Below are 19,338 nucleotides of genomic sequence, written 5' to 3' on the forward strand. Positions count from 1 at the left end.
AAAAAATTTTCCCCGCTATCGAATGATGGTAATACTGAAATGTTTTGGTGGTGAGGTTTGAAGAGATTAGCACGAATAGAGGGACGAGATATAGTTCTAAAGAACATGAAGGAGAAAATGCTCTGTAGCAATTTCTACTGGAAACTTATGGTAGAGCGATGATTTTTTTTTAAAAGAATACCACAGTGTCGGGTTATAATGAAGTGAGATCTGAGAGAGTTATCTGACCTTTTGAAAATCGAGTCGAGTTGAGTTTTGATAGTGAATCCTTGACGTAGTTAGTGATGCTTGACATTGCACTAACTTGCCCTAGTTTGCTGCTTAGAGGGAGTTCCTAGTTGTAATGCATTGTAAAGAGTACATGTTGTGGTTCAAAAATTATAAATTGAAATTGGAATGTAAAGAGTAGAGTGTAGATGTCCAAATGATTGTTTATGTCCCCGTTTTTTTGTGTTGTGAATGTAATGTAGGTAAAGTAACTTGTAATGTAAATGCCCTCGACTGGAGGGGCTGTTGTAATGTAAAAGCTTGTATCCGGCTATGTAAAGCTTGTAATATAGACATCCGCTTGGCGGGGCTGTTGTAAAGTAAAACCCTGTATCCGGCTTTGTAAAGTTTGTAATGTAACATGTTATTGTTAGTGTATGAAAGTGTCGTTGTGATTGCATGCCCGCGGTCGATGGAGCTTCGGTGATGTCACTATGATGTGGTCTTTGATTGGTGAAGTGTTGCTTCTTTTGCTTATATACAGGCTCCGATTGGCGGAATTTGATCGATGTTTGCTATGTATAGCCTTCGGTTGGAGGATTTTGACGATGTTTGCTATGTACGGCCTCCGATTGGCGGAACTTGACGATGTTTGCTATGTACAGCCTCCGATTGGTGGCGTTTGACGATTTTTGCTATGAACAACCTCTGATCGGTGGAGTTATTGATGAGGTTACATTACAAGCTCCAATTGGTGAAGTAATCTTGACAGGAAGCTAACTATCCTATATTCCTAGAAGGATCCTTTTTTCTTCATTATTTGATATGGATCTCGAGCGTACCTGCAAAGATTTAAATAAAATATTCTTAGACATAATATGTAGGTTGAAGTTCTTCTAAAGAAAACGAAGTAAGGAAAGAATAGTTTGGCCCATGATTGTGAGAAGTCGAGTGGCGCTTCAGGTCATGCCCCAAGACTTGATGTTATTTTCCTCGATTCCTGTATTCCTGCACTCGAAGAAAATTTTAGTTTGGGAGGGGGTGTTGATTTGTATCGACTCGCGGACTGAAGCCTCTTCACTGGAATCTTTCGGCGTCTTTTTAGCCTGCACATAGTTTCTCAACCTAGAGACTTGGTAGGTGGAAGAGTAGAAAAACCCTTTTGAAAAATAATAAGTTTGTTTTTCTAGAAAATAAGTATACTATGTATATATTATAATCCTCCAACGTTTTTAGATCATGACATGTTTCGAAGTCCATTGAGATTTTCATTTTGTTGACTATATCCAACATAGTCTTCTTGTAGCCTTTACCCTCCTGATGAAACTTCCCTAGCTCTTTTGCAGACCTTATGACGATTGCTATTCTTCATATTCTGAGGTTACGCTAACTATGAAGAAGTGTTTCCTAGGGGTGAAAAACAAAGATGGAAATTATGCAATGCATTGATCGAGCCTGACTCAGGCTGCCTACGTATCCCTAAAGTAGGAATCATATCGTAACGTAGTTCGAATACAAGTGAGAGAAATAGAAGTATGTAATGCCATAACCGAGCTTGACTCAAGCTGCCTACGTATCCAAATGGAATCAGGTCAGGACATTGTTCAAATACAAAAGGAAAGTGAAAAATATGAAATGTAATGACCGGGCCTGACTCAGGCTGCCTACGTATCCAAGCGGAATCAGGTCAGGACGTAGTTCAAATACAAAAGAAAAGTGAAAAATATGAAATGCAAGAGACCGAATCCGACAAGGAGTGCCTACGTATCCCACCGAGGGAATTCAAGTCGAGCGTAGCTCTAAATACATGGAAATAATGATTTTGGGTTTTTTAAGGGAGACCGAATCCGATGTGGGTTGCCTACGTACCCCGCCGTGGGAAGTCAGGTCTAAACGTAGTTCTGTTACATCAAAAATGCAAAAGTACAAGAAATAAACACTAATCTTGAGGTCTTTAGATGTAGTATTTCTTGATGACATCTGAATTGATTGGCTTTGTGATCACTCTGCCGTCCATTTCTGCTAAAGATTACTGCTCCTGTAGAGAGTATTCTATGAACCATGTAGGGTCCTTGCCAATTTGGTGCAAATTTCCCTTTGGCTTCTCCTTGGTGAGGAAAGATTTTCTTCAATACTAATTACCCCGGTGTGAACTGCCGAGGTTTGACTTTCTTGTTGAATGCTTTGGTCATTCTATTATGATAGAGTTGTCCATGACAAACCACGTCCATTCTTTTTTCATCGATGAGCATCAATTGTTCATGCCTGCTACGTATCCATTCTGCATCGTCCAGACCAACCTCTTGGATAATCCTTAAAGATGGTATTTCTACCTCGGCAGGTATTACTGCCTCTGAACCATAAACCAACATATAAGGAGTTGCTCCAGTTGATGTTCTGATTGTGGTGCAATAACCGAGCAAAGCATATGGTAGCTTATCATGCCATTGTCTGTGACTGTCTACTATCTTCTTTAAAATCTTCTTGATATTCTTATTTGCAGCATCAACTGCTCCATTCATCTGTGGCTGGTAAACCATGGAATTTCGATGAGCAATCTTGAACCTTTCACAAGTTTCCCCCATAAGATCGATGTTGAGGTTGGCTGCATTATCTGTTATAAACTGGAATTCCGAATCGACAAACTATGTTGTTGCGAACAAAGTATACCACTACCTTCTTAGTCACTGCATTATCTGTTATAAAACGATGTTCATTTGATGCGGGAGGCTCTATGGGTCCAATAACATCCATGCCCCAAGCGGCAAATGGCCAAGGGGAACCCATCACATTGAGCTCATGCGATGGAACCCGTATAAAATCTCCATGCACTTGACAGTGATGACACTTTTGCACATACCAAATGTTATCTCTCTCCATGGTCATCCAAAAATATCCAGCTCTTAAAATCTTCTTTGCTAAAGTGAAACATTCATGTGAAGTTCACATGTTCCTACATGTATTTCTTCCAAAAGCCTTGTCGTTTCTGCGGCGTCGACACACCTCAGCAATCCCAAATCCAAAGTTCTCCTAAATAGGATTTCTCCTTTAAGGAAAAAATGATTGGCCATCCTCCTCAAAGTCCGTTTCTGCTTGCTTGTAGAATTTTCAGGATATTCTTGAGGTTCTATCAATCTTCTGATGTCATAGTACTATTGTTTTCCATCCAGTTCCTCATCTACATGTAAATAGTATGAATGTTGATCATGTACCTCTATATCGATAAGGTCGATGTAATTCTTGTTTGGGTGTTGAATCATCTAGGATAATGTTGCCAAAGCATCGACAAACTCATTTTGAGCTCGAGGGACATGCTTGAACTCAATCCTTGTAAATCTCTTACTCAACTCTTTTATATAATGCAAATAGGGCAGGATCTTGACATTCTTAGTGGCCCATTCTCCTTGCACCTGATGAACCAACGTCGGAATCTCCTATCACCAAGAGTTCTTTGACGTTCATGTCTATGGCCATCCTAACTCTGAGAATACAAGTTTCATATTCCACCATGTTGTTGGTACAGTAGAACCTAATCTTAGCTGAGATTGGGTAATACTGACTTGTTTCCAAAATTAAGATTGCTCCTATTCCAACTCCAATAAAGTTTGATGCTCCATCAAAGAACATCCTCCATCCATCATACGACTCTAATATGTCTTCTCCTACAAACAAAACCTTTTCATCAGGGAAGTAGGTCATGAGTGGCTTGTAATCCAGGTCCATCGAATTTTCTACGAGGTGATCAGCCAAGGCTTGTCCTTTGATGGCCTTCTGTGTCACGTACACAATGTCAAACTCGCTCAACAAAAGTTGCCACTTAGCCAATTTACCCATAGGCATGGGCTTCTGAAAGATGTACTTTAGTGGATCCATTCTTGAGATGAAGTACGTTGTGTATCCAGACAGGTAATGCCTAAATTTTGCACAATCCAAGTCAAACCGCAACATGTTCGTTCCAACAAGGTGTATCCTGCCTCGTATGGTGTGAACTTCTTGCTCAGATAGTAAATGACTTGCTCTCTTCTGTCTGTCTCATCATGCTTCCCCAATACACATCCAAATACATTATCCAAAACAGATAGCTATAATAACAAAGGCTTTCTAGGCTTTGGTAGGACTAATACTGGTGGGTTGGACAAGTATCTTTTGATTCTATCGAAAGACTTTTGGCATTCATCTGTCCATTTCATGGAACCATCCTTCTTCAATAATTTGAATATGGGTTCACAGATCACTATGGATTGAGCTATGAATCGACTGATGTAATTCAGTCTTCCCAAGAAACTCATCACGTCCTTCCTAGTCTTGGGTAGAGGTAGCTCTTGGATTGCCTTTATCTTTGATGGATCCAACTCTATGCCTTTTCTGCTAACAATGAATCCCATTAATTTTCCCGCGGGTACTCCAAATGCACACTTTGCTGGGTTCAACTTCAAATTATACTTACGTAACCTCTCAAAGAACTTTCGTAAATCATCCAGGTGGTCTAAACTTCTTTTGGATTTGAAAACGACATCATCCACGTACACTTTAATTTCTTTGTGGATCATATCGTGAAAACGGGTAGTCACAGCCCTCATGTAGGTTGCACTGGCATTTTTTAGACCAAATGACATTACTCTGTAGCAATACACTCCCCATGGAGTGATAAACGCTGTCTTCTGTGCATCATCTTCATCTATTAGGATTTGGTGATATCCTGCAATGCAGTCGACAAATGATTGCAACTCATGTTTTGCACAATTATCGATGAGTATATGAATATTTGGAAGAGGGAAATCATCATTAGGACTGGCCCTGTTGAGATCTCGATAGTCCACACATATTCTAATCTTTCCATCCTTTTTGGGCACAAGCACAATATTGGCTAACCATGTGGGGTAATTTGTAACCTTCACAATGTTCGCCTCAATTTGCTTGGTTACCTCTTTCTTGATCCTTAAACTCAAATCTGGCTTGAATTTTCTTGTCTTTTGCTTAACGGGTAGACAAGTGGGATCAGTTGGTAATTTGTGCGAGACAATATCAGTGTTTAATCCTGGCATGTCATCATAAGACCAAGCAAATACGTCAACATACTGCTTAAGCAACTCTATTAACTCTTGCTTTCTTTCAACCTCCAAATTTACGCTGACTCGTGTTTCCTTCACGATTTCCTCATCTCCTAGGTTGACAACCTCTGTTTCATCCATATTGGGTTTTTTATGACTTTCAACTTGCTCTATCTCATGTGGTAGATTTTTCGGCATCATGCTCTCATCGTACTCTTCATGATCTTGTTCATCGCCTTCGCCTTGCTCGGTGGATTCGTTACATGTTATAATCATTGAACGAGGATTTTTATTAATATGAGTGCTGAAAAGTGTAAAAGGTAAGTAAAAATAAATAGATATTTAAAATAACGAGAAATTTTAAAGAAAATAAAGACTTTTTATTTCAAAGCATTCTAGCTTTTAGAAGAGACAGGCAACAAAAGATTAGGCACGATTCAAGCCTCAATTTGATCATGCGAATTTTTTAAATTAAGACTACTTTTACACACTACCAGGACTGGTTGAAATAGTGACGGGCTGGAGGTCCAATTCTGCAAGATTTCTCCAGGTTTGGCATCACGAATGGTCAACTTGTTGAGATTTATCCCCTACTCTTCTCCAGCCATGGCCACGAACAGATTGCCTATTCCTTCTATGATGTCATCAACGCCAGCTTGATCTGGAATCAAAGATTGTTCTGGTACAAAGATTGTATCACTTGACCCGTGACTGTCTCTTCCCGAGGTAGGCTCATATCTAAGTCCGTTAGTGCCTCTCTAATGCTTCAGCTGGATCGGCTCAACTATGCCATTGGAGTTAGGTCCAAGTCCATTCTTAGGCTGATATCCATACTTTAACATCTCTGACGCAATCATTTTCGCTGAACTTGACAACTTTGTATTACCTACCTCTGCTTTCTCACCGACTCTTCTAGCTTGCATAATTTCCAAAGTGTGAAAGGTGGCTCCGTCAAACTCATCAGCGACTGGGATAGAATTAACAGAAAGGATGGGGTGACTGAGCTCTCCGTGGATGGTAACTTCTATATGACCCCACTGAAATTTTACACATTGGTGAAAAGTGGAAGGAACCGCTCTTGCCATGTGAACCCATGGTTTTCCCAGCAACAGGTTGTAGTTAAATGATACATCCATCACTTGAAATAGGATGGGGAATTCAGCTGGCCCCACCTGCAATGTGGGATAGATCTCTCCAATGACTATGTTAATTGCACCAACTCTGAAACTAAGGAATCCAAAGAGAATTTCGGAGGAGTGCAGGAACACCCCTCATGTTTACAGTGTGTGCGTGTATGGCCAAAGACTCGATAGAAAGTGCAGCCCAATTTCAAACCGGCCGAAACAGTTCATAACATAATATGGCTGACACTCTGATTTTTGGAAAAAATTGTTTTGTTTTTGTTTTAAAGTCGCCACCTAAAATTTAAGGAAAATATTAGGAAAACCATTTTTTAAATATGTGAATGTAAACACTGTTTTAATTTGCAAAACCAGTGAGATTCTGATTAAGGGTTTTGGTTACTCGAGGGGAAGGTATCAAGCATCCCTCAGAGCCTATTTGAAGATAGTACTTAAACTCAATTTAGGAAAAATATAATTGGGAAAACTTGTTGATTTATTTGCTTTCAAATCAATGGTAAGTAAATTTTATAAGATTTTTTTTAAAAAAAAAAAGTAAAATACAAGGTACAACATATATATGTCTATTAGATAAAGTGGTAGTAGTATGTTTCTTAAACGGTAAGAAAAATAAATAAATAACTAAATGCGCTAAAAGTGTATGACAATTTTGTGTTAAAAAAAATAAATAAAAAATAAAATAATATATATATATCTGTGTGTGTGTGTGTGTGTGTGTCTTATATAAATGTAACCAAAAATAAATGTTGGGTTTAAAGGATATGAAAACTTGTCGTTTTATAGAATTAAGACGTGAAAGAAAAATAAAATAAAAATGAGAGAGTAGTCGGGCACAAATATGTAGTAAAGTAATGTGTATATTTAAGCGTAAGGATTTATAAATTATAAAAAAAAAATAAGTAACATTTGTAAAGTGATAATAGATATGAGAAAAAATAATATGAAAGTGTAACAAAATAATAAGTTGCGTATAGAGAAAACCTAAGAAATATAGAATTTGTACACTTCTGTGTATAACATATATATGTATATACCTTGTATTTTTGAACCTGTTGGCATATCTAAAATCTTGAAATAACATGTTAGGAAATTTAAATGTTTTAGAAATATTTGATTTTTTTAAAAAAAGAAGTAAGAATAGTCAATATATTTTGTAAAGGGGTGATGTAAAGAATATAAAATAGGCCTAACTATTGCGATTTATTCTATAGCTACATCTATTTTGTTAAACATATAAGCCTACTTCCCTGCTTATTTTCTTTAAAAATATATATATATATATATTTCCACAAGTTAATTATTTTAGCCTCACATACTAAAGGCAATTATTTTAGCTTTTAAATTAGTTTCAAATTTATTTGGGAGTTGTAAGCGATAGGTTAGGCCTAAATGAGTGTTATTTTAGCCCTTTTGAAAACTTCATTTGGAAACTCTCAAACTATAAGCCCCCTTCTCTTCAACTTAAAAGACCTAAAAAAGATGTTAAAAGTAAAAAATGTTAACCCATTTTTCAAGAAGAAATATTTTTTTATCATTTTTTGTTCTAAAAGTGTTTCAACAAAATTCACAAACAAATAATATTGGCTCACATAAATAATCTTCAAAATAAGAAGACAAGCAATTAATCGAAAACTAAAGAGTTATGTAGGGATAAATAAAGGTTAGTCAACATTTCAAAACTATATAATTAGATTCAAACCAAGGGAAGACTAAAGAACGTTGGACTCCTATTTATGAGATTCCAAGCATTGAGATGATCCTATTTGTTGTTGGCCTAATATTTTAGGCCAATAACTAGTTCAAAGTAGGAACTCCAGCCCTCCGGCTGTACATGAACTTGTGTTGAGCAGCCAACTAAAGCTTTGACGTCAAGAGATTCCGACTTCAAACTCCTTTCCCGAACTCAAATTGTCTTTCTCCCTGTTTCTGGATTTATTTTTGGATGTTCATGGATCCTTTTTATGAGAACCAAATGGCTCCCTTTTATAGCCAATTTGGGCTCCAAGAATTCAAATTTGAATTTTTTGAAACATCAATCTCAGAGGAAACAACAAAGTAATCATGACGGAGAAGAAAATCGTTCAAAAATCGACCTTTTCAGGTCGATTTAAGAGGGTTGAGCGACTGATGTGCCATTTTCCGGCGTCCTAGAGCCGTTCTTTTGACAAGGGGATGGGGGGATCACATTGGGGAGGTGATGGAGAGGAGCCTGGAGCGTCCGATTTTCTGGAAAAAGGAAGATGTTGAGGTGATCTTGGGGGAAGATGAAAGGGGAGGGTGGCTGATGGAGAAGACGTTCGGTCTGGGAAGAAGAACGTGAAAAAACAGAGTATAGGGCGGTGGTGGTAGAGTAGGGGTCTTTTAGTCTTTGGTTTGATCTTGACCGTCCGATCGTTTGATCGGACGGTTAATAAAAATCAAGGGTTAAAAAAAAGAATTCATAATATATATATATATATATTTGATTATATATTAAAAAGATGAATTAATTAAAACCATTGGATTAAAATAGAGGGTTGAGATTAAAAGTTAAGAAGCACAATCCACGTGCTCGCCTACGTGGCACACACGGATTGGCCGGTTTAAGGGGACTTGGATTGCCAAAATTGCTATATATATATATTTGATTATATATTAAAAAGATGAATTAATTAAAACCATTGGATTAAAATAGAGGGTTGAGATCAAAAGTTAAGAAGCACAATCCATGTGCTCGCCTACGTGGCACACACGGATTGGCCGGTTTAAGGGGACTTGAATTGCCAAAATTGCTCAAATTAAGTTCATTTAAACTATAACCCTTTGTTTATTAAATGACCATAATTTATTAAATTAAAAATAATTATTTTACAAAACTAGCTTATTTGATAAAATTAGTCATTTGAAAAAAATAAAATTAATATAAACTAGTAACTCAATAATTAATTAAGCCTTCCTAATTTGAAAAATGTCAAAAAAAAAAATTCATCACAATAATAGAAATTATATTTAATCGGAAAAATCGAGCTAACCCTTAAGAAAAATATTAATTTGACGTGAAATCTAAAAAATGAGAAAGTAGTAATATTTATATCATATATTTAATTTTTATAAAAAATAATATTTATGAAATAAATTTATCAAATAAAATAAATAATAATAATAAAAAAAAATCTCTTCGCATTCCTATAATTTCGTAACATATATATATTATTATTATTATTATTATTATTATTATTATTAAAACTTTAGTTAAACAAATGTGGAGAGCCAAAATTGGGTGTCAACAGTGACTATAACAGGTCCTGAAGGCTGTCTTTGGAATGTCACATTCCCTTACCATTAACTGATGATAGCCAGACCTGAGGTCTATCTTAGAGAAACAAGTAGCACCCTGAAGCTGATCGAAAAGATCATCAATTCTCGGAAGAGAATACTTATTATTGATGGTAACCTTGTTCAACTGACGATAATCTATACACATCCTAAGGAAACCATCTTTCTTTCTCACAAATGGGACTGAAGCACCCCAAGTGAGATACTTGGTCGAATGATACCTTTCTCTAAAAGATTTTTTAACTGATCATTTAACTTTTTCAACTCTGCTAGTGCCATACTACATGGTGGAAAAGAGATAGGATGAATATCATGAATAGTATGTATACCGAAGTCTATTTCTCTCTCAGGAGGGACTCCAGGAAGATCATCTGGAAAGACTTCTGGAAACTCTTTTACCACTGAAACTGACTGAATAGGAGGAATCTCAACACCAGAGTCATTAACTCGGACTAAGTGATAGACACACCCTTTGGAAACTAACTTTCTTGCCTTAAGGTACGAAATAAAACAACCCTTAGGCATTGTTGAACTGCTCTTCAACTCTATAACTGGTTCACTAGAAACTGGAACTTGACTACTCGAGTTCTACAATCTATTAATGCATAACAGGCATGAAGCCAGTCCATACCTAGAATGACATCAAAAACTATCATGTCTAACTCAACTAAATCAGTCATGGTACTCTTGTGATGGACGAAAATGGAACAACCACGATAGGCTCTTTCTGCTAGAACAGACTCACCATCAGGTGTAGAAACATTGAAGGGCTCACTAAGTTGCTCAGGAAGAACATTAAAATTCATCGCAACATACAGAGTTATAAAGGATAAACTCGCTTTTGTATCTAGCAAAGCATAACCATTAAAGTTAAAAACTTGGATCATACCAGTAACAACATCTAGTGAATCCTCTTGCTCTTGGCGACTTGTGATAGCATATAGGTGGTTTGTTCCTTCGCCACCAGTACCTAAAGTAGCCCCTCTAGGTGCAGCTCTGTCTGGTGGAGAAACTGATAAATATTGGGATCTATTACCCTAATTTCCATTACCTTGCTGGTTCTTGAGGCACTCTTTCATGAAGTGACCCTCTTATCCACACATGAAACAACCTGTGGAGCCATCGCGACATTTACCTGGATGGGTTCTACCATACTTAGCACATGCAAGAGCCCAGTTACCTCTTCATGCCACACTACCCTGAGATTGTGCAGGTCTAGCCTTGAAGTGCTGTGAATTATGACTATTGTACTCACATTTGTTCCTTGGTGCAGGTGTACTAGCAGATGATGGAGCAGGTCCTTTCTGCTTATGTTGGAAAGAAGACCGGTTCACTTTACTATTTTCATGCCTGGATTCATTCCTTGATGTCTTAGCCCTCTTATTCTTGTACTCTTCTCTATCCCTCAGTTTGTCCTCCTCAACTTGTTGCACATGGATCATCAGCGTTGCTATGCCCATGTCACCTATTAGTATGGCTGCCATACTTTCCTTGTCTGACAAAAGAGGTAACCCAACAACGAATAAACGCATCCTGCTTCTCATGTCGACAACCATCAATTTGCTTTCCTTAGCTCACGAGGAAAGAAATGCCCTATGAAAGCACTCTCAAAATAGTCCAACTAATAATCGGTTACGCGTAAGCACGAGTTAGAAAGAAATTGTATAGAAATGAACTCTATCGCACGAAATGAGTATAAAGAAAATGAGATAGCTCCTAAAATATTGCAGCCTCCTAATTATAGATGTGGCGCGCTTCACACCGATAACTTGGACTCTACGACACGACTTCATAGACTCCCTAGGACTCTTGAAGTCTGTGCTTTGATACTATAATTGTCACACCCCGAGCCTACACCCTGAACGTGGCTGGCACTCGAGAATCATTGATGGCCCCAAGCGAACCCTTGGTCTGGCTTACCTACTCAGCGAAAGACTTTATTCAAGATAAATACTTTTAAAACAAGTAAACTAAACTGCTCAAAATATAACTTAGAATGTATTATAATAACATTCACTGCCAAAGTGGCAATTGAAGTCTCAACTTAACTGAAAAGGAAAAATAAAGACTCATGAACTAACATCACTAACTCTGTCTATGAAGCCTCTAAACAATTGAGATAGATGTCGGGACAAGACCCACGACATCCTAATGAACTAAAATATTGAAAGCAATAAAAAGGATCCTCGGAAAGTTAAGAGGCTCACCAACTGACTCTGAGTGCTCAACTGGATCAATGAAATGCTGGATGCTGATCCGGTTACCTGCATCTGCATCATAATAAGATGCAGGGAACCTGGTATATATACATTGAATATACGAGTATGCGAGTTGGAATGTTAAACATAACTTAAGCTTGAAAAGAATCTGAAAGAAACACTTACCTTGACTTTACTCAACTCCTGAATAACTTAACTCAATATAAAGTAATAAAATACATGCAATATATAAAAAGACTTTAAAACAGTGGAAAACAACTTAGTTTGTTAAAGAAAATGCAATAACAAACTCAACTTTACTCATATAATAAAGTAATATAGTTTCTGTGGGAGTTTCTCTAACCGACAACCACCACTATGAGCCTAAGTGGTGATACAACGTCTTGTCCACGCTGCCAGAACTGTCCTATACTTTGCCATCATATAGAACGCTTAACTAAGTGGATCGACTAGTCTATGCTAAAAGCATCTTAAGGAGTCATCTAAAAAAGTATGATCATTTACTACTCATGATTGCTACATAGTTTATGGAGACGTGAGTTATCCGAACTCAAGCTCGTCCCCATATTGGTGCTCAATACTACTCCCAAATATACTTTAGCTCATATGTTTGTAAAAACAAAACTCTTTCTTTGGTTTGAGATAATTACTCAAAAACTTAGCTTAAAAACTCTCTTAGAAATCTCAGTTTCCTTTCTTACTCAAATGTGAAAACATTTTAACTCTTAGGAATACTTAGTTCCCGAATAATCTATGAAGAATGAATTTTACTCTTACTCTTTACTGAAAACTAGCTCAAAGGCTCTTTTCGAAATCTCAATTTCCTTTCTTGTTCAAATGTGAAAACATTTACTCTTTGGGAATACATAGTCCCAATATACTTTTTTGAAGAAATGCACTTCAAACTTTACTCTTTACTCAACTCAAAACTCAAGTCTTAAAACAAAGTTAAAACATTTGTAAAAGACTTTTGGAAAACTTTATGAACTTCTCTTAACTTGACTCTTGACTTCTCTTGACTTGGCTCTTAACTTCTCTTGACTTGACTCTTAACTTTCCTTGAATTGAATGATGGATTCAAGGATCATGATTTATGATAGGAAAGATCTCATGATGTTTATGAGTGATTTTTGATAGCTAATCATGAGAAAAAGATTAAAAAAAAATTATTGTCAGAGGATGGGTGCGCGATGCGGAGGTGTATTTTAATTTTGGTTGCGAAAATAACTTTTGAGGCAAAGAGGTCTGTGACCTCTCTGCGACGCGAAGGGAAAAATTACACTTCTGAGGAACAGGTCTGCGACGCGGACCTAGTACCCAGTGTTTGGCCGACTTGTTCCTTCTTCATTTTCTAACCCCAATTCACCCAAACTCGGTTCTTTTTCTCAAATTCCCTTTAGATTCAGATACCCAGTATATATATACACAAGAATCTAACTCAAACAACTCAAGAAAACAACATTTTAACCTCAAGGAACTCCTCAATCTCAACCTAACTCAAGAATGAAGGCCAATTTCAAGAACACCATTCAAGATTCATCAACTTTCAACTTTCTAGAACAAAATTCGCTGAAATAAACATGATTGGCGCGTGGGTGAACGAACCCAACGCTATGAAAGACTGACATACCTCTTTAGGGATCAATCCTTGTCAAAATCCACAAGCTAAACCTTCAAGAACGACGAACTTTGCTCTTTCTTCTCTTTTCTCCTCTTGTGTTCTTTCTCCAAAAACCCTAGCGTAAATTTCCAATTGTCTAAACTGAACCAATTCAGTTTAGACCCCAATTTAATTGCTAAAAACGAATTAACTTAATTGGGTGGTGAAAAGACCATAATGTCCTTCTAAAATTCGTATTGAGCTTTCCTTATTTGAACAACCCAACTTCCAACGGGAATAACTCACTCATACAAACTCAGAATCGCGCAAACTCGACATCGTTCGAAAGATTATTCCAAGATCTTTCCTACGATATCTGGAAACACATCTAGCTCATCCTGAGCCAGGATTTATGGTCGTTTGAAGTTGACCAAAAACTCAAACTTAACTTAATTTAACCAATTTTCCAGATTTTTATTATTTCCAAAAAGCACTCTTTCTAGTTCTTTGAATTTGCGAGATGTTACATATTCGACCAAGTGTCTCACCGTGAGGCGCTCCGGTCTTATTTGTGAGAAAGAAAGATGGTTCCCTTTGGATGTGTATAGATTACCGCCAATTGAATAAGGTTACCATCAAGAATAAGTATCCTCTTCCGAGAATTAATGATCTTTTCGATCAGCTTTAGGGTGCTTCTTGTTTTTCAAAAATAGACCTCAGATCTAGCTACCATCAGTTGAAAGTAAGGGAATATGATATTCCCAAGACAACATTCAAGACCCGTTATGGTCACTATGAGTTTCTTGTCATGTTGTTTGGTTTGACCAATGCACCTGTAGCATTCATGGACCTTATGAATAGAGTTTTCAAACCTTATTTAGATATGTTTGTTATCGTCTTCATTGATGACATACTAATCTATTCAAGGAATGAACAAGATCATGCTAACCATCTCAGAATAGTTCTTCAGACTTTGAAAGATAAGGAGTTATATGCTAAGTTCTCTAAATGTGAATTTTCGCTTGAGTCTGTGGCGTTCTTGGGCCACATAATTTCCAGTGATGGAATTAGAGTTGATACTTGATACCCAAAAGATAGAGGCAGTGCAGAGTTGGCCTAGACCCACATCTCTAACTGATATTAGGAGTTTCTTGGGTTTGGCTGGATATTATAGAAGGTTCGTAGAGGGGTTCTCGTCTATTTCGTCCCCTTTGACCAAGTTGACTCAGAAAATAGTGAAGTTTCAATGGTCTGAATCTTGTGAGAAAAGCTTTCAGGAATTGAAAAAGAGGTTGACTACTGCCCAATGTTGACCTTACCAGAAGGTACGCAAGGCTTTGTTGTATATTGTGATGCGTCTAGAGTTGGTTTGGATTGTGTACTAATGAAGAATGGCAAGGCTATAGCTTATGCCTCAAGATAGTTGAAAATTCATGAGAAGAAATACCCAATCCATGACTTAGAGTTGACTGTTGTAATATTCGCTTTGAAGATATGGCGTCATTATTTGTATGGTGTGCATGTTGATGTATTCACTGATCACAAAAGCCTTCAATATGTGTTCACTCAGAAAGAGCTTAATCTTAGACAAAGGAGGTGGTTAGAATTACTCAAGGATTATGACATGAGTATTATTTACCACCCATGTAAGGCAAATGTTGTTGTTGATGCTTTGATAAGGTTGTCTATGGGTAGTACGGCCCATGTTGAGGAAGAAAAGAGAGAGTTAGCGAAAGATGTGCATACACTTGCGCGCTTAGGAGTCCGACTAATGGATTCCACAGAAGGAGGAGTAGTGGTGATGAATAGGGCTAAATCGTCATTAGTGTCAGAAGTAAAAGAGAAGCAAGACCAAGATCCTATTTTGCTTGAATTGAAGGCAAATGTTCATAAGCAAAACATATTAGCTTTTGAACAAGGGGGAGATGGCGTATTGAGATATCAAGGTAGATTGTGTGTACCAATGGTGGATGGACTCCAAGAAAGAATCATGGAGGAAGCTCATAGCTTCAAATAGTCCATTCATCCGGGTTCCACAAAGATGTATCATGACTTGAGAGAGGTGTACTGGTGGAATAGTATGAAGAAGGGCATTGCAGAATTTATTGCTTAGTGTCCAAATTGCCAACAAGTTAAAGTAGAGCACTAAAGGCCCGGTGGTTTGGCTCAGAATGTAGAACTTCTGGAATGGAAGTGGGAGATGATTAATATGGATTTCACACAGGTTTACCAATGTCTCGCAGGCAGCATGTTTCTATTTGGGTGATTGTCGATAGAATGACAAAATCAACCCATTTTTTGCCGGTAAAGACCACTCATTCAGCAGAGGACTATGCCTGGTTATATATTCAGGAGGTGGTAAGACTTCATGGAGTCCCTGTTTCGATTATATCATATAAGGGTGCACAATTTACTGCACAGGTGAACTTGAGTACTGTTTTTCATCCTCAAACAGGTGGTCAAGCAGAACGCACTATTCAGACCTTAGAGGATATGTTGAGGGCTTGTGTGATTGATTTCAAAGGTAATTAGGATGATCACCTACCTCTTATCGAATTTGCTTACAACAATAATTACCACTCTAGCATCCAAATGGCTCCTTATGAAGCTCTTTATGGGAGAAGATGCAGATCTCCTATTGGATGGTTTGAAGTTGGTGAAGCTGGGTTGATAGGACCAGATTTAGTTCATCAAGCTATGGAGAAGGTAAAAGTGATTCAAGAGAAGTTGAAAACGGCGCAGAGTCGTCACAAATCCTACATTGATGTTAAGAGAAAGGAGTTAAAGTTTGAAGTAGATGATTGAGTGTACTTAAAAATTTCACCCATGAAAGGTGTTATGCGGTTTGGTAAGAAGGGGAAGCTTAGTCCCCGGTATATTGGCCCATACAAAATATCAAAAAGGGTGGGTAATGTAGCTTATGAGTTGGAGCTACCACAAGAGTTAGCCGCGGTTCATCTGGTGTTTCACATCTCCATGTTGAAGAAGTGCATGGGCGATCCTTCATTGATCATACCAACTGAAGATTTTGGGATCAAGGATACCTTATATTATGAAGAGATTCCTGTCCAGATTCTAGATCGCCAAGTTCGCAAGTTGAGGACCAAGGAAGTAGCATCAGTCAAAGTCCTTTGGAGGAACCAATTTGTTGAAGAAGCTATTGGGAATATGAGGGGGATATGAACAAGAGACATCCACATCTCTTCGAATCCGGAGAAATTTTAGACCAAGGTACCAATTCTCTTCTTAGTACTTTTTAATTTATGAGTTGGCATGTTGTGTTTGCATTGCTTGTTGGGAGTTGAGTTAATGTTGCATGTTACACCGTTAGCCTAGTAAGAGTTATATCATTCGAGGACTAATTTTCCCAAGGGGGAGATATTGTAACATTCTCGCAAACTAAAATAACTAGGAAGAAGCTAAGAACTGGAAATAGTCATTTTTGGAAAGAATGAAAATCTGGAAATTTTGTTAAGTTAGGAAAAGTTGAGTTTTCGGTCAACTTCAAATAGTCATAACTCCTAGATCAGGATGATATAGGTGTAATTCTAAATATGGCAGGAAAGCTCTTGGAATAATCTTTCCAACGCCGCCGAGTTTGCGCAATTCCGAGTTTGTATGAGTGAGTTATGCCCATTGGAAGTTGGGTTGTTCAAATAAGAAAAGTCCAATCCGGATTTTTAAAGGGTGTTTTGGTCTTTTCGATACCCTATTATTTTAATTCGTTTTTAGTGAATTAATTAAGGGTCAAAACTGCTGAATTGTTTCAGTTTGCACAATTGGAAATTAACGCTAGGGTTCTAGAGAGAAGAACGGAAGAGAAAGGAGAAGAGAAAAGCAAGATTCTTTGTTTCGTAAGGAATTGATTGCGGATTTCTTCAAGGATTTGATCCTACAAGGTATGTCAGGCTTTCATAACGTTGGGTTAGTTCATCCACATACCAAACATGTCTATTTCAGCATGAATTCGTCCTAAAAGAGTTTGAAAGATGTTCTTGATATGTATTCTTGAATTTGATATTGTTCTTGAGTTGGCCTGAAATTGAGAAGTTTCTGAGATCATTACATCAAATTATTGAGTTGGCTAGAGTTAGATTCTTAGGTACAATTGTTGGGTATCTGTATCTAAAAATAATTTGGAAAGAAGAACCGAGTTTGGGCGAATTGGGGCTGGAAAATGAAAAAGAAATTTAGTCGAGCAAATCTGGGCACTGGCTCCGTGTCGCGGACCTGCTCCTCAGATTTGAGAAAAATCTCTTCGCGGTCACGGACCGTTCTGCCTCAAAAGTTATTTTCACGACCAAAATTTAAATGCATCTCCACATCACGGACCTACCCTCAGATAGTGAATTGTTAATCTTTTTTAATGTTCAGCTATCTAAAAATACTCCTAAACATCATGAGATCTTTCCTATCACAAATCACGATCCTTGAATCCATAATTCAATTCAAGGAAAGTTAAAAGTCAAGAAGCAAGTCAAGAGAAGTTCATTAAAGTTTTTCAAAAGTCTTTCACAAACGTTTTAACTTTGTTCTAAGACTTAAGTTTTAAGTTAAGCAAAGAGTAAAGAGTTGAGTTCATTTCTCTAAAAGTTATAAGGGAACTAAGTATTCCCAAGAGTTTAAAATGTTTTCACATTTGAACAAGAAAGGGAACATCGATTCCAAGAGAGCTTTTAAGCTAAGTTTTGAGTAATTATTTCAAACCAAAGAAAGAAGTTTTTTTAAAAACATATGAGCTAAGTATATTTTGGGAGTAGTATTGAGCACCGATATGGGGATGCGAGTTCATATTAACTCAAGTCTCCATAAACCATGTAGCCATCATAGGTAGTAAAGGATCATACTTTTTAGATGATTCCTTAAGATGCTTTTAGCATAGACTAGTGGATCCACTTAGTTAAGGTGTCCTATATGATGGCAAAGTATAGGACAGTTCTGGTAGCGTGGGCAAGACGTTGTATAAGCTCATAGTGGTGGTTATTGGTTAGAGAATCTCTCACATAAACTATATTACTTTGATATATGAGTAAAGTTGAGTTTGTTATTGCATATCTTTAAAAAATTGAGTTGTTATTTACTGTTCTAAATGCTTTGTTTAAATTTCACTATTATTGTTGTTTTACACTGCATTTTGAGTTGAGTAAAGCCAAGGTAAGTGATCCTTTCATATCTTTTTCAAGCTTAAGTTGTGTTTAGCATTCCAACTCGCATACTCGTACATTCAATGTACTGATGCCAGTTAGCCTATATCGTCTTAGGATGCAGACGCAGGTAACTAGGATCAGCATCCAGCGCCTTGTTGATTAGGTTGAGCACTCAGAGTCAGTTGGTGAGCCTCCTTGCATTTCGAAGGACTCTTTTATCATTTGCTTTCTAGTTTTCAGTTGTTAGGATGATCGGGGGTCCTGTCCCGACATCCCTCTTTGTTTTAGAGGCTTCATAGACAGTTAGTAGTTCAGTTGTCTTTACATTATTATTTCATATGTTAAGACTTGAGTTGCCATTTTGGCCAAGTTGAATGTGGACTTTTAAGTATTCTAAGTTATTTTATTTAACAATTGAGTAAGTGCATTTGATCATTGTAATAATGCTTAGAGTCTTCCGCTGAGTAAGTAAGTTAGGCCAAGGGTTCGCTTGGGGCCAGCAATGGATCTCAAGTGCTAGCCACGTCCGAGGTGTAGACTCGGGGTGTGACATCACCCAAAAGAAATGCAACAGTATAGATATGGCATGGATAGATAATTTGTTTAATTGATGTAGATAATTCACCTGATCATAGGAACAAATAGAGTATAGAGGAG

The sequence above is a fragment of the Solanum stenotomum genome, chromosome 10, assembly GCF_019186545.1.
Source record: "Solanum stenotomum isolate F172 chromosome 10, ASM1918654v1, whole genome shotgun sequence".
Taxonomy (NCBI): Eukaryota; Viridiplantae; Streptophyta; class Magnoliopsida; order Solanales; family Solanaceae; genus Solanum; species Solanum stenotomum.